Source organism: Canis lupus, chromosome 20 (assembly GCF_011100685.1).
Source record: "Canis lupus familiaris isolate Mischka breed German Shepherd chromosome 20, alternate assembly UU_Cfam_GSD_1.0, whole genome shotgun sequence".
Lineage (NCBI taxonomy): Eukaryota > Metazoa > Chordata > Mammalia > Carnivora > Canidae > Canis > Canis lupus.
This window is the reverse complement of record NC_049241.1, coordinates 2,558,805-2,573,975: the sequence shown is the minus strand read 5'-3', so window position 1 is coordinate 2,573,975 and position 15,171 is coordinate 2,558,805. Positions and strand designations below refer to the sequence as shown.

The 15,171-nt window shown below is 38.6% G+C and overlaps 1 long non-coding RNA gene across 1 annotated transcript in view; it reads left to right on the top strand.

Moving 5' to 3' along the window:
* The first annotated feature begins 483 nt into the window (after positions 1-483).
* The window catches only part of LOC119864620, a 42,039-nt gene continuing 27,351 nt past the window's right edge, over positions 484-15,171 (top strand). Inside the window, exons 1-2 of the long non-coding RNA XR_005374526.1 lie at positions 484-582; positions 1,372-1,431. This is a non-coding gene — a long non-coding RNA (uncharacterized LOC119864620). The remainder of the gene's footprint in view (positions 583-1,371; positions 1,432-15,171) is intronic.

Sequence of the window (15,171 nt, the reverse complement as noted above, 5' to 3'; positions counted from 1 at the left end):
ACAGGACATTTTCTCGATCAGATCTTTGAGTAATACATTGGTGAGGGGAACATCAGAATTTTGAAAGTAAAGGCTATTCTCTGCAGGATAGTGATGACAGTGGGGGATGTTCCCATTGAAATGAGCTCCCTGCATGGATTGTAGAAATGGCCACAAAAATTCTTCCTGTTGTATCCACAGAAATCTGCAGTTCTTCCCAGGTGGAGTCCGGTTCTCCACATCTTGTATCTGGATACAATATCTCCAATATTTAATCTGCTTTGGACAATGGAACAGTAACAAGGGTGGCCCAAGCCAAAGTTTGAAAAATATTTACACTCTGGAGCTTGTCTGCCCTTTCCTCCTGCTTTGGAACCTGGCCTCTAGTTAAGAATTCTGGGCTAGGCTGCTGGATGATGAGAGACACGTGGCCCACTTGTCCTTGTCTCTCTGGCCAACAGCCAGCCAATTGCCAGATATGTGAGTGAGGATGTCCTAGGTCATTCGGCTACCAGCTGACTACAGGCACATGAAAGGCTCAGCGAGCCCACTCAGACCACAAGAACTACTCAGCTGATCACAGAATTGTGAGCAAAGTGACAGGTTGGTGTTTAAGCCACTAAGTTTTGGGGAAGTTGACTGATTCAAGGAAGCAGGAGAGTATGGGTGGTGCCACCTAACCACCAGAGATAAGGCGGGAAGCTGGGCAAGAGCAATAAGCAGGATGCTTGGCCCACGGAAATCTTCAGTGGTAGCGAAGTGATCATGGTGTCCCTGAACTAAAATACATGGGCAGCTTAGTAGTCCTATTTGATCTGCATGCCTCAAATTCTGATATGTCATATTTTCATTTCTGTTATTCAAATATTTTCTACTTTCCTTTGTAGTTTCTTCTTTGACTCCTGGGTTATTTGCAAGTGTGTTGTTTAGTTAATTACTGACTTCTAATTTAATTCTTTTGTGGGCAGAGGGAATATTTGAATCCTTGTAAATATATTAAGACTTGTATCATGCAGAAAACCGTTTGTTTCGGTGAGTGTTCCATGTGTACTAGGAAAAACTGTGTATTTAGATATCCTTTGTATGGGGATCCCTGGGTGGCTTAGGGGTTTAGTGCCTGCCTTTGGCCTGGAGTGTGATCCTGGAGTCCCAAGATCGAGTCCCACATCGGGCTCCCTACATGGAGCCTGCTTCTCCCTCTGCCTGTGTCTCTGCCTCAGTGTGTGTGTGTGTGTGTGTGTGTGTGTGTGTGTGTGTGTGATGAATAAATAAATAAAATCCTAAAAAAATAGATATCCTTGTGTATAATGTTCTAAAAATGTTAATTAGGTCAATTTGGTAATGTCATTCAAGTCTTTTATATAAGGAGGTGTAATGTTTTTGGCCTTGCAGGCTGTACCATCCCTGTTGCAACTACTCGACTTTGCCATCATAGCAAAGCAGTCATCAACCGTATGTAAATAAATGTGCATGGCTATATTCCAAGAAAACTTTATTTACAAAAACAAGACTGATCTGTTTGCTGACCCCTGCTCCATATCCTTACTGATTTTCTGTCTACTTTGTTCTATCAGTTATTGAGAGAAGTGTGTTGAAATCTCCAACTGTAACCATGGATTTGTCTATTTCTCCTTTTAGCTCCTCAGTTTTTGCTTTATGTATTTTGAAGCTATGTATTGACATTTAGGATTTTTAGGTATCAATTAACCCCTTTGTCATTATGACGGGCTCTTTTAAATTTCTTGTGATAGTCCTTGTTCTGAAATCTACTTTATGTGATATTAATATTACCACCCACCCAGCTTTTTATTTATTTATTTATTTATTTATTTATTTTATTTTTATTTATTTATGATAGTCACACACACACAGAGAGAGAGAGAGAGAGGTAGAGACACAGGCAGAGGGAGAAGCAGGCTCCATGCACCGGGAGCCGACATGGGATTCGATCCCGGGTCTCCAGGATCGCGCCCTGGGCCAAAGGCAGGTGCTAAACCGCTGCGCCACCTTTATATATATATATTTTAAAGATTTTGTTTATTTATCCATGAGAGACACAGAGAGAAACATAGAGGGAGAAGCAGGCTTCTTATTGAGCCTGATGTGAGACTCAATCCTGAGACCTCCAGATCATGACCTGAGCCAAAGGCAGATGCTCAACCACTGAGCCAACAGGCACCCCAGTAGCCTTTATATTTAAAGTGAGTTTCTTGTAAAGGCCTTAGGTCTTGTGTTTTTATCCAATCTGACAATCTGCCTTCTAATTAGAATGTTAAACATTTACACTTAATGTGATTATTGACATGGCTGAATTTAACCTAACATATTTTAGTTGATTTCTGTCTCATCTGTTCTTCATTCACTTATCTTCTTTTCCTGCTTTCTTTTTCTTTTGCAGTGTCTAATGTGCTATTAATCCTATTTAGGGTATTGTTCATTTGTGGAAGTTTGGTTTTAGTCTTTTTTTTAAAAGATTTTATTTATTTGTTTATTTGAGAGAGAGAACATGAGCAGGGGAAGGGGCAGAGGGAGGGAAAGAGAGAGAGAGAGAGAGAGAGAGAGAGGGAGAGAATCTTAAGCAGAGTCGGAGCTGGGTGCAAAGCTCGATGCGGGGCTTGATCTCACAACTGTGAGATCATGACCTAAGCTGAAATCAAGAGTCAGGAGCACCTAGGTAGCTCAGTTGGTTAAGTGTCTGCCTTTAGCTCAGGTCATGATCTCAGGGTCCTGGGATGGAGCCCTGCATCTGGCTCCCTTGCTAGTGGGGAGTCTACCTCTCCCTCTCCTTCTGCTTCTCCTCCCTGCTCATGTGCATATATGCTCTCTTTCTCTCTCAAATAAATTTTTAAAAACCCAGAAATTAAAAGTGAGATGCTTAACTGACTGTGCCACCCAGGAGTCCTGACTTTGGCCCTTTTTATATCAATTTCTATCTTCATCATGTTCATGTTCTCCTCTCCCTTCTTGAATATATTGAGTATGTTTATAGTAGTTAACTATTATAAACATCCTATTAATACCATTGTCTAACCATTTTGTCACCTGTTTTATTTCTGGGTCTGTTTTTGATTACTTTTTCTCCTTTATTTATTTATTTTTTACTTCTTTGTGTGCCTGCTAATTTTTGTTTGGATGACAGGCATTGTAAATATTCTGTTCTTGATTGCTTGATTTTATTTGTTTTGAATTTCTTTAAATATTTTTGGGCCTTGTTCTGGGATAGAATTTAGTTCTTTTGAGGCATGCTTTTAAGCTTTGTTAAGCTCAGGACAGACTTTAAGTCTAATTAGGCTCCATTACTGAGTTGGGAGAACTTTCCACTCTGGCTGGTGGGAACACAATCTGTGTATATGTGTAGGATTAGGAGAAAAATAATGGTCTGAATAGAAGAACAGAAATAAGAAAAAATGATATTCCAGTTATCTATGGCTGGGTAACAACCTATCCTAAAATATAGTAATGTGAAACAACTCTTCTACTATGCTAATGGATGCTACGGGACATCCATTTAGACATTTGGACAAGCACAGTGGGTCCTTTATGCTTCCAACTATCTAGACCCTCAATTGGGATGACTTGAATGGCTGGGGGTAACTTGGACAACTTCAGGGCTAGAACAGTTGGGATTGGAGGATCCATTTCCCAGAGGGTCTTTTCTTTTTTTTAATTTTATTTTATTTATGATAGTCACAGAGAGAGAGAGAGAGAGGCAGAGACACAGGTAGAGGGAGAAGCAGGCTCCATGCACCGGGAGCCCGACGTGGGATTTGATCCCGGGTCTCCAGGATCGCGCCCTGGGCCAAAGGCAGGCGCCAAACCGCTGCGCCACCCAGGGATCCCACAGAGGGTCTTTTCATTCATGCATCTTGCACCTGGGCTAGAAGGACTGAAGTATGGGCTCAGGTATGATTGTCTGCTAGATCATCTACATGTGGCCTCTCCAGTGTGGCAGAGGGATAGTTGAACTTCTTAGGATGGTTGGACTTCTTACATGGTGGCTCAGAGCCCTGGGACCAAGGGTTTCAGCAATAAGGTGGAAAGCTGCATTACCTTGTATGAACTAGCACTGAAGGCTCTATAGTATCATTTGTACCATATGCTATTAATAGAACTGGTCAGAAGCCCTCCCATTTTCTTTTTTTTAAAGATTTTATTTATTTATTCTTGAGAGACACAGAAAGAGAGAGGCAGAGATATAGGTAGAGGAAAAAGCAGGCTGCATTCAGGGAGCCCAACATGGGACCTGATCCTGGAACTCTAGAATCATGCCCTGAGCCAAAGGCAGAAGCTTAACCACTGAACCGTCCAGGTGTTCCAAAAGCCTTCCCATTTTCATAGGGAAAGGGTTTAAGGGGGGAAAGGGTCAGAGAATGTGCACTCATATTTTTTAAAACCACCACAAATGTTATCTTGGACCAGAGGTAGAGATGGATGATTAACAGTGTTAGATGATGTTGTATGAATAGGTACATTGAGGGAAGAAGAACAAATTGTTGAATTAATCACCATGGTAATTCTCTCAAGGGCTAATAAGGCAATGGGAAGTGGGAGAGCCAAAATAGCCAGTGTAGACTGTAGGAATGCTGCAGATAGACTTCCTAAAGTAGGTAGACCAGCAGAATAGAGATCTGCAACAAATACCTTTTAGGAACGTCTGGAAAGAGTTGTCTGCACTTCTGTCTTCCACTTCTTTACTACCTGCTGACTCCCTGAACCTTAGAAATCTGGCTTCTGCCTCCACCATCACTGAGACTTCTCTGGGAAGAACCTCTATCATTTGCTTGGGCCTTCTGACATGTGGATTCCTTCCTTTTCCTTTGATTTTTTTCTATCCCTTGTGCTCTCCTGTACAAGAAATAGAAAAGTGTCTTCCAAGGATCTTCTCTTGTTCCTCTTCTCTTTTGACTTCTTATCCACTCTCATGGTTTCAGTTCTCACTTCTTTGTTGATAACTTTCAAACCTCTCTTTCCCCACCGAGCTTCTCTCTTGCACTTTAGACCTCAGTATGGCATTGCCTCCTGGACATTAGAATGTCACACAGGCATTTTATTTATTTATTTTTTTTACACAGGCATTTTAAATTCAGAATATCCAATGTTGAATTCATTATCTTCACTTTTCATCATATGGTTCCTCTTCTTGGATCCCTGTCTCTGTGAAGGAGCCCACCAAACGTGAAATTGCTAGATCTAGAAACCTTTATATTGTCCTGATCTCTTCCCTCTTCTCACATCCAATCAACCAATCAATGGATTTTATTGATCCTACCTCCTACATGATTCTTCCACTCACATCTTCCTCTCCATCTTCACTGTTAACCACTGCAGTTTGAATTTCTATCAATGGTTGATTATATTGTTCCAGACCAACCCTTCCTCTGAGAATAACTAGAAAATATGAACTAAATATCTAAAAACCATATCTCTGAAGAGTTACCATAGCAATGAGGGATTGTGGAATTAAAATATGGGTGAGAAGGGACACCCAGGGAAGTCTATCTGGTATTTGGCTCCATTTCCTTCTCAAGGCAATTATTGAATCTCCCAGAGGCTGAGGCCAGAGGCCAGACCTATTTTGGGGCAAGTAGTTAAATTCTTTACTACACATTGTTTCCTTCAAAGAAGACTGCTTTTGATTGGATCAATATGTGGAGCAATTATGCCCCAAGGCATTGATGAAAACAGTAAAACAATCAACCCCAATTAGTGAAGCTTAACAGCTGGATAGGGAAAGAAACAATCAAGATGAGATCTGCCCAAATCATTTTTATCCCAGGGTGACTGTAGGCATACTCAAGGCTGCAACCTCTGAGGAGCAACATCAGAGGCTTCACACTGCAGGATGGTAGTGAGAGAGGACTTCACTAATATACCCAGCCTAACACTAAAACAAACAAACAAACAAACAAATAAATAACAATATCAAATCTGGTATAGGAGACCAGTGCCAGAGAAACCAGTATCCAGAATTGCTGTAATATATCATCTAAAATGTCAAGTTTCCAACAAAAAATTATGAGTCATGCAAAGAAACAAGAAAGTATGCCCCATATACCAGGAAAAAGGAAGGCAACAGAAACTACCTGTGAAAGTCATCAGACTTGGATTTAACAAAGATTTCAAAGTGGCCATTATAAATATGTTCATGAGATAAAAGAAAACCATGATTAAAGAAATAAAGAAAAGTATAATGATAAAATTGCATTAAGTAGAGGCTATCAATAAAGAGAAAAAATTTTTAAAAAATAAATGAAAATTCTGGAGTAAAAGAGTAAAATTCCAGAGAAAAGGATGAAAGATGAAAAAATTAATCTAGAAGAATTCAATAGTAGATTTGAACTTGCAGAAGAAAGAATTAGTGAACATGAGGATAGATTGATAGATATAGGGGATCCCTGGGTGGCGCAGCGGTTTGGCGCCTGCCTTTGGCCCAGGGCGCGATCCTGGAGACCCGGGATCGAATCCCACGTCGGGCTCCCTGCATGGAGCCTGCTTCTCCCTCTGCCTGCTTCTCCCTCTGCCTGTGTCTCTGCTTCTCTCTCTCTCTCTCTCTCTCTCTCTGTGACTATCATAAATAAATAAAAAAAAATAAAAAAAAAAGATTGATAGATATAATGTGATCTAATGGGAAGAAAAAAGAATGAAGAAAAATAAACAGAGCCTTACATGGAGAGAATCCATGTAAGCACACCAACATGCATTTAATGGGAGTACCAGGGATGCCTTGGTGGCTCAGTGGTTGAGCATCTGCCTTAGGCTCAGGGCATGATCCCAGGGTCCTGGGATTGAGTCCTGCATTGCGCTCCATGTAAGGAGCCTGCTTCTCCCTCTGCCTGTGTCTCTGCCTCTCTCTCTGTGTGTCTCTCATCAATAAATAAATAAAATCTTAAAAATAATGGTAGTACCAGAGGGCAGAGGAGAGAAAAAAGAGCAGAAAAAATATTTGAAGAAGTAATGATTGAGAACTTCCCATATTATTGAAAATATATTAATTTACATGTCTGGGAAGCTTAACAAATTCCAAGTAGGAAAATGAAAAGAGATCTACAAACAGACACATTAAACCATAAAAATGTCAAAAGTCATGGGATCCCTGGGTGGCGCAGCGGTTTGGCGCCTGCCTTTGGTCCAGGGCGCGATCCTGGAGACCCGGGATCGAATCCCACGTCGGGCTCCCGGTGCATGGAGCCTGCTTCTCCCTCTGCCTGTGTCTCTGCCTGTATCTATCTCTCTCTCTCTCTCACTGTGACTATCATAAATAAAAAAAAAAAAAATGTCAAAAGTCAAAGACAAGGATGGGGTGCCTGCCTGGCTCAGTCAGAAGAGTGTGCAACTCTTGCTCTCAGAGTCACAAGTTTGAGCCCCACGTTGGATATAGAGATTACTTGAAAAATAAACTTAAAATAAGTCAAGGACAAGGAGAAAGTAGCAAGAGAAAAATGACATCACTTACAAAGGAATCCTAGTAAGATTAACAGCTGATTTCTCATCAGACAATGGAGGTCAGAAGGCAGTGGGATAACACATTCAAACTGATCAGAGAACAGTTTTTTCCAAGAATCCTATATCCAGCAAAGTTATATTTTGAAAGCAAAAATGAGGTAAAGACATTATCAAAGGGCAGCCTGGGTGGCTAAGTGGTTTAGCACCACCTTCAGCCCAGGCCCTGATCCTGGAGACCCAGGATCGAGTCCCACATGGGGCTCCCTACGTGGAGCCTGCTTCTCCATCTGCCTGTCTCTCTCTCTCTCTCCCTCATTAAATAAATAAATAAATAAATAGATAAATACATACATACATACATACATAAATAGATAAATAAATAAATAAAAACAAAAAAGACATTGTCAGATAAATGAAAACAGATTTTTTTGCCAGTCAACCTGCCTTACAAGAAATACCTAAGGGGGTTCTTGAGGCTGAAATTAAATTTCCCTGGACACTATTTTGAATCCACACACAAAAACCAAGATCACTGACAAAGATAATCATGTAATTATAAGAAAGAGTATAAATACATATTTTTTCTTTTTCTTCTCTTATGTGATTTATTTATTTTTTTTTTTATTTAAGATTTTTTATTTATTTATGAGAATGCACAGAGAGGAGAGAGAGAGAGGCAGAGACGCAGGCAGAGGGAGAAGCAGGCTCCATGCACCGGGAGCCCGATGTGGGATTCGATCCCGGGTCTCCAGGATCGCGCCCTGGGCCAAAGGCAGGCACCAAACCGCTGCGCCACCCAGGGATCCCCTCTTATGTGATTTAAAGAGCAATTGTATAAAACAGTATGTATATAATAATGTGTTGTTGGGCCTATACCACCTTAAAATGTAATGTATAGCACAAAGGAGATGGGTGGAACAGAGCTGTATTGGGGATAAGGAAATGACTCCAGATAGTAACTTAATTCACATGAACAAATGAAGGGAGCCAGAAATGATAAATAAGAAGAGCAATTTAGCTAAACCTATAAATATATATTTGATCTTTCTTCTCCGTTTCTTTAAGAGACATGAAATTATATAAAGTAATAATTATAGTAATGTAAGGTTGAGTTTAGAACATTTACAGAAATAATAAGTAACATAATGACAAAAAAACGATGAAAATGGAATAGGATTATATAGAAGTAATATTTCTATATCTCACTAGAGTTAGGTTAGTATAAATCAAAAGCTGATGGTAAGTCCTAGAGCAACCACTAAGGAAATACCTCAAGAAGATATATTAAAAATGTCACAAAGAAATTTAGATGTTACCTTAGGAAATATTGTTAATGCAAACAAAAGCAGGAAGAATACAGGAACAAAAAGACTGGAGACACCTAGAAGCAAAAAGTAAAATGATAGATGTGAATCTAACTATATTAATAATAACATTAAATATGAATGAATTAAACAATCCAGTAAAAGCAGAGATTATCAGATCGAATAAAAAAATAAGTTTCAACTCTATGCTGTTTACAGGAGACACACTTTAGATTAAAAAATACAGACAGATTGAAAGAACAAGGATAGAAAAAGAGGTATCATACAGACAGCAACCACAAGAAATCTTCACTGGCTATACAAATATCAGACAAAATGGACTCAGAACAAAAGAAGTTTCTAAAGATAAAGAAGGACATTTTATAATGATAAAAGGGTCAATCCATCAGGAAGATATAATAATTATAAACATGTATGTACTCACAAACAGAGCATCAAAACACATGAAACAAACACTGACATAACTGGAGTTGTAAACAATTCAACAGTCATGGTTAGAGATTTCAATACCCCACTAACAGTAGTGGATAAAACAACCAGGCAGGAGATAAAAAATCCAGAAGACAACACTATAAACCAATTAAACCTAAGACACATCTATAGAATACTCCAACAAAATACACATTCTTCTCAAGTGCACATGAATGTTCTTCAGGACAGCCCATATGCTAGACCATAAAACAAACTTCAGTAAATTTTAAAGGATAAAAATAACACAAGGTAAGCTCTCTGGCCAAAATGGAATGAAGTTAGGGATCAATAACAGAAAATAATTTAAGAAGCTCACAAATATGTGGAATTTAAACAACATTCTCCTAAATCACCAATGGGACAAAGAAGAAATCGAAGATAAATCAGAAAATGCTTTTCAGTGAATGAAAACAAAGACACAGCATATCAAAACAGCCAAAGTAGTCTTAGAGGGAAATATACATATTCAATAAAGAAGGAAGATCTCAAATCAATAACCGAACTTTCCACCTTAAGATCTGGGAAAATAAGGGCAAATAAAACCTAAAGGAAGAAAAAGGAATGACATAGTGAAGATTAAAGTAGAAATTAAGAAAATATAAAATAGGAAAACAATAGAGACAAGCAGCAAAACCAAAAGCTGATTCTTTGTGCACTGCTGGGGATTTACCCCAAAGATGCAGATGCAATGAAACTCTGGGACACCTGCACCCCGATGTTTATAGCAGCAATGTCCACAATAGCCAAACTGTGGAAGGAGCCTCGGTGTCCATCAAAAGATGAATGGATAAAGATGTGGTTTATGTATACAATGGAATATTACTCAGCCATTAGAAATGACAAATACGAACCATTTGCTTCAACATGGATGGAACTGGAAGGTATTATGCTGAGTGAAATAAGTAATCGGAGAAGGACAAACATTATATGGTCTCATTCATTTGGGGAATATAAATAATAGTGAAAGGGAATAGAAAGGAAGGGAGAAGAAATGGGTAGGAAATATCAGAAAGGGAGACAGAACATGAAGACTCCTAACTCTGGGAAATGAACTAGGGGTAGTGGAAGGGGAGGAGGGCGGGGGGTGGGGGTGAATGGGTGACGGGCACTGAGGGGGGCACTTGACGGGATGAGCACTGGGTGTTATTCTGTATGTTGGCAAATTGAACACCAATAAAAAATAAATTTATCATTAAAAAAAAGAAGATCAAGAAAATTGGCAAACTTTTAGCTAGATTAACCAAGAAAAAAATGAGAGAAGACTCAAATGACTTCTGAAATGAAAAAGACATTACTACTGACCTTACAAAAATAAAAAGAATTATAAAGGCATACTATGAACAATTTCATGTTAACAAATTAGACAACTTAGATGAAATGAACAAATTCCTAGAAAGACAAAAAGCACCAAAAGTGGCTCAAGAAGGAATAGACAATCTGAATAGATCTCTAAAAAGTGAAGAGATTGAATTAGTAATTAAAACAACTACCCACAAGGAAAGCAGCCAGGGCGAGACGGTTTCACTGGTGAATTCTAGCAAACATTTATAAAATTAATACCTATTCCTGGGCAGCCCAGGTGGCTCAGCAGTTTAGCAGCACCTTCAGCCCAGGGCCTGATCCTGGAGACCCAGGATCAAGACCCACGTTGGGCTCCCTGCATGGAGCCTGCTTCTCCCTCTGCCTGTGTCTTTGCCTCTCTCTCTCTCTCTCTGTGTGTCTCTCATGAATAAACAAATAAAATCTTTAAAAAATAGTAATAATAATACCTACTCCTCACAAATTCTCCCAAAAAATAGAGGAAGAGGAAATACTCTCCAACTCACTCTATGAGACCAGCATAGTATCAAAATGAAAAACATCACATGGAAAGAAAACTACAGACCAATATTTCTTATGAATATCAATGCAAAGCTCCTAAGCTAAATGCTAGCAAACAGAATCCAGCAACATATATAAAAGAATTATGTACCATGATCATGTGGGATTTATGTGACATTGCAAATTTGAGTTAACACCCAAAAATCTAACATAATACAACTTGTCAATAGAATGAGGGATAAAATACAATAATCTCAATAGATACACAGAAATAACTTGATAAAATGCAACACTCTTTTATGATAAAAACACTAAAATGTTGTAATAGAAAGGAACTTCCTCAACCTGATAAAGAGCATCTACAAAAACCCCATCACTAACATAATACATAATAATGAAAGACTGGATACTTTCCCTCTAGGAATAAGAACAAGACAAGAATGCCCACTGTTGCCACTTCTATTCAACATTGTTTTAGAGGTTCTAGCCAGAGCAATTAGATAATTAAAAGAAATAAAATAGGGACGCCTGGGTGGCTCAGCAGTTGAGCACCTACTTTTGGGCTCCTGGAGTCCCGGGATCAAGTCCCACATCGGGATCCTTGCATGGAGCCTCCTTCTCCCTCTGCTTGTGTCTCTGCTTCTCTCTCTCTCTCTGTCTCTGTCTCTCATGAATAAATAAATAAAATCTTAAGAAAAAAAGAAAGAAGATACATTCATATTGGAAAGGAAGAAGTAAAATTATTTCTATTCACAGATATGAGGGATCCCTGAGTGGCTCAGTGGGTTTAGCGCCTGCCTTCAGCCCGGGGCATGATCCTGGAGACCCAGGATTGAGTCCCACATCAGGCTTCCTACATGAAGCCTCTTCTCCCTCTGCACATGTCTCTGCCTTTCTTGCTCTCTAAATAATAAACAAAATCTTTTAAAAATATATTCACAGATATGATATTTTATATAGAAAATCCTAAGGAAACCACTAAAAGACTATTAGAGATAATAAATTCAGCATGGTTGCAGGATATGAGATTAATATACAACATCAATTGTATTTCTATACACTTGCAAAGAACAATATGAAAATGTAATTAAGAAAACAATTCAATTGACAATAGTACCAAAAAGAATAAAATACTTATATTAAATTTAACAAAAGAAGTATAAAATTTATATCTTGAAAACTACAAAACTTTGTTGAAAGAAAATAAGTAAATTCCAAATAAATGGAAAGACATTTCATATTCATGGATTGGAAGACTTAATATTACTTAGATGATCGTACTCTCTAAATTGACCTACAGATTCAATTCAATCTGCATCAGAATCACAGATGACTTCCTAGTATAAATTTAAAAACTGATCCTAAAATTCAAATGGAATTGCAAGACACCAAGATTAGCCAAAACAATCCTGAAAGGTAAGAACAAAGTAGGAGGACTCAGATTTTCCTATTTGAAAACTTACTACAAAGCAATAGTAATCAAGACAGTGTAGTAGTGTCATGAGGACAGGCACATGTGGAGCAGTGGAATAGAATCGAGAGTCTAGAATTGAACTCATGTGTCTATGGTTAATTGATTTTGGACAGTGTTACCAAGATGGAAAAGGAATGGTCTTTTCAACAAATGGTACTAAACAACTGGATGAATTTGGACCCTTATATCACAACACACATAAAAACCAAAACAAAATCAATCAAGAACCCAAATATAAGATCTAAAACAACAAAACTATTAGAAGAAATGCCTGAATAAATCTTAATGGCTCCATATTTGGCAATAGATTCTAAGATAGCACACCAAAAACAGGAGCAATGGTGGAAACAAAAACAATTTATATTGAACTCATCAAAATTAAAAATTTTTATGCTTTGAAGGACACTATCAGGAAAATGAAAAAACCACCCACAGAATGGGAGAAAATATTTACAAATCATGTATGTGATAAGGAATTTGTATCTAGAATACATAACGAAATCTTAAACATGGTAATAAAAAGACAACCCATTAAAAAGAACCGTTAAAAGATTTAAGTGGGCATTTTCCTAAAGAAGATATACTAATGTCCAATAAACATGTGGAAAGATGCTCAACGGTCATTAGTCACCAGGGAAATGCAAATTAAAATGACAGGATACCACCTCACACCCATTAGGATGGCTCTAATAAAAACAAGTCGGGCGGGGGATCTCTGGGTAGCTCAGCGGTTTGGCGCCTGCCTTTGGCCCAGGGTGCGATCCTGGAGGCCCGGATCGAGGCCCGGGTCGAGTCCCAGATCGAGTCCCGGATCGAGTCCCACGTCGGGTTCCTGGCATGGAGCCTGCTTCTCCCTCCTCCTGTGTCTCTGCCTCTCTCTCTCTCTATGTCTATAATCAATCAATCAATCAATCAATCTAGAAAAAAAAACAAGTCGGGCAATAGCATGTGAAGTGGAAACCCTCATATACTGGTGGTGTGCATATAAAATGAAGCAGCCACTTTGAAAAAGTCTAACAGTTCTTCGAATGGTTAAATACCATATGACTCAGAAATTCTTCTCTTAGGTATCTACCCAAGAGAAATGAAAATATTATTCACACAAAAACTTGAATACAAATATTTATAGAAGCACTATAATAGCCAAAGGGTAGAAATAATTCAAGTATTCATTAACTGATGAATGAATAAGTAAAACGTGGTCAATCCATACAGTGGAATAGTATTCAACCACAAAAAATAAAGAAGTACTGATACATGTTACAACACAAATGCACCTCGAAAACATTTGTGCTAAGTGAAAGAAAGCATTCATAAAGACCATACATAATACAGTTCCATTTATATCAAATATCCAAATAGGCAAATCTGTGGAGACAGTAGATTAGTGGTTGTTTAGCGCTGAGGGAAGTAGGAGTAATAAGAGAGGTGATAAAGTGTATGGGGTTTCTTTAGGGCCTGTGAAAATGTCCTAAAATTGACTATTGATAATTGCATGTATCTGTGAATATTCTAAAAAACATGGAATTTTACACTTTGAATGGGTGAACTGTGTGATATGTGAATTATATCTCAATTGAACTGCTGTTAAAAATAAGGATGAACCAGAAACAGACCATCCTTCAGAGGGTTAGATTAGATGGTTAGATTAAGATGATCTGGGATTGGAATGTTCCTAGCTGTTCTCCAGAAGAATAATGTATCCAGAACTTTATATTATCTATGATTTTTCACATACAACATCTGACACTCATCCTATGCATCCCCTAATAACTTGTCCAACATCTGTAAGCAAATTATTTCACTGTGTTGTTTGCAAGTTTTGCACAAATTAGGATTTAACTTGTGACAGAGCTTCAGTCCTATCTAACCCTTCCAAAACAAAACATAAATATATTATTTTTTCACTTATTTTTTAAAAAGATGTTATTTAATTGAGAGAGAGAACGAGAGAGAGAGCACAACCAGTGAGGGAGGGAGCAAATGGAGAGTGAGATGCAGGCTCCCCACTGAGTGGGGACCCTGATGTGGGGCTCCATCCAAGTACCCTGAGATTATGACCCCAGTGGAGGGCAGACGCTTAATGGACTGAACCATCCAGACACTCATTTTCTCACTTATTTTTAAAGTAAATATTGAAGTTGTAATATAACATATATACAGAAAAGTGGATGACTTGTAAGTGTACATCCTTTTTTTTTTTTTTTTAATTTTGAAAAGAGAGAGGGCAGTAGTCAGGGACAGAGTCTTAAGTGGGTTCCATGCTGAGTATAGGGCTAGAGGCGGGGCTCCATCACACCACCCTGAGATAAAACCAAGAGTAGGACTCCTAACCAGCTGCACCACCAAGGAACCCGATAAGTGTACATCTTGATGAATTTTCATAAACTCAACAGTCCCATGTGTGCAAGTAGCACCCAGATCAAGGAATAGAACATTCCCAGCACCCTGGAAACTCTTGTTGTGTCCCTTCCTAGCCACTCACCTTTCCCAAGGGTCACCAATATCCTGTCCTCCAACACCTGTCTTCCTATGCTTCTAAGATTAATTTTGCTTATTTTTAGTTCGATGTATTTTCAGAGAACACAAAGATGTGTGTACCAGGATGTTTAATGCAGCTTCATTTATGCTAGCAAATGCCTGACAACAGCCAAAATG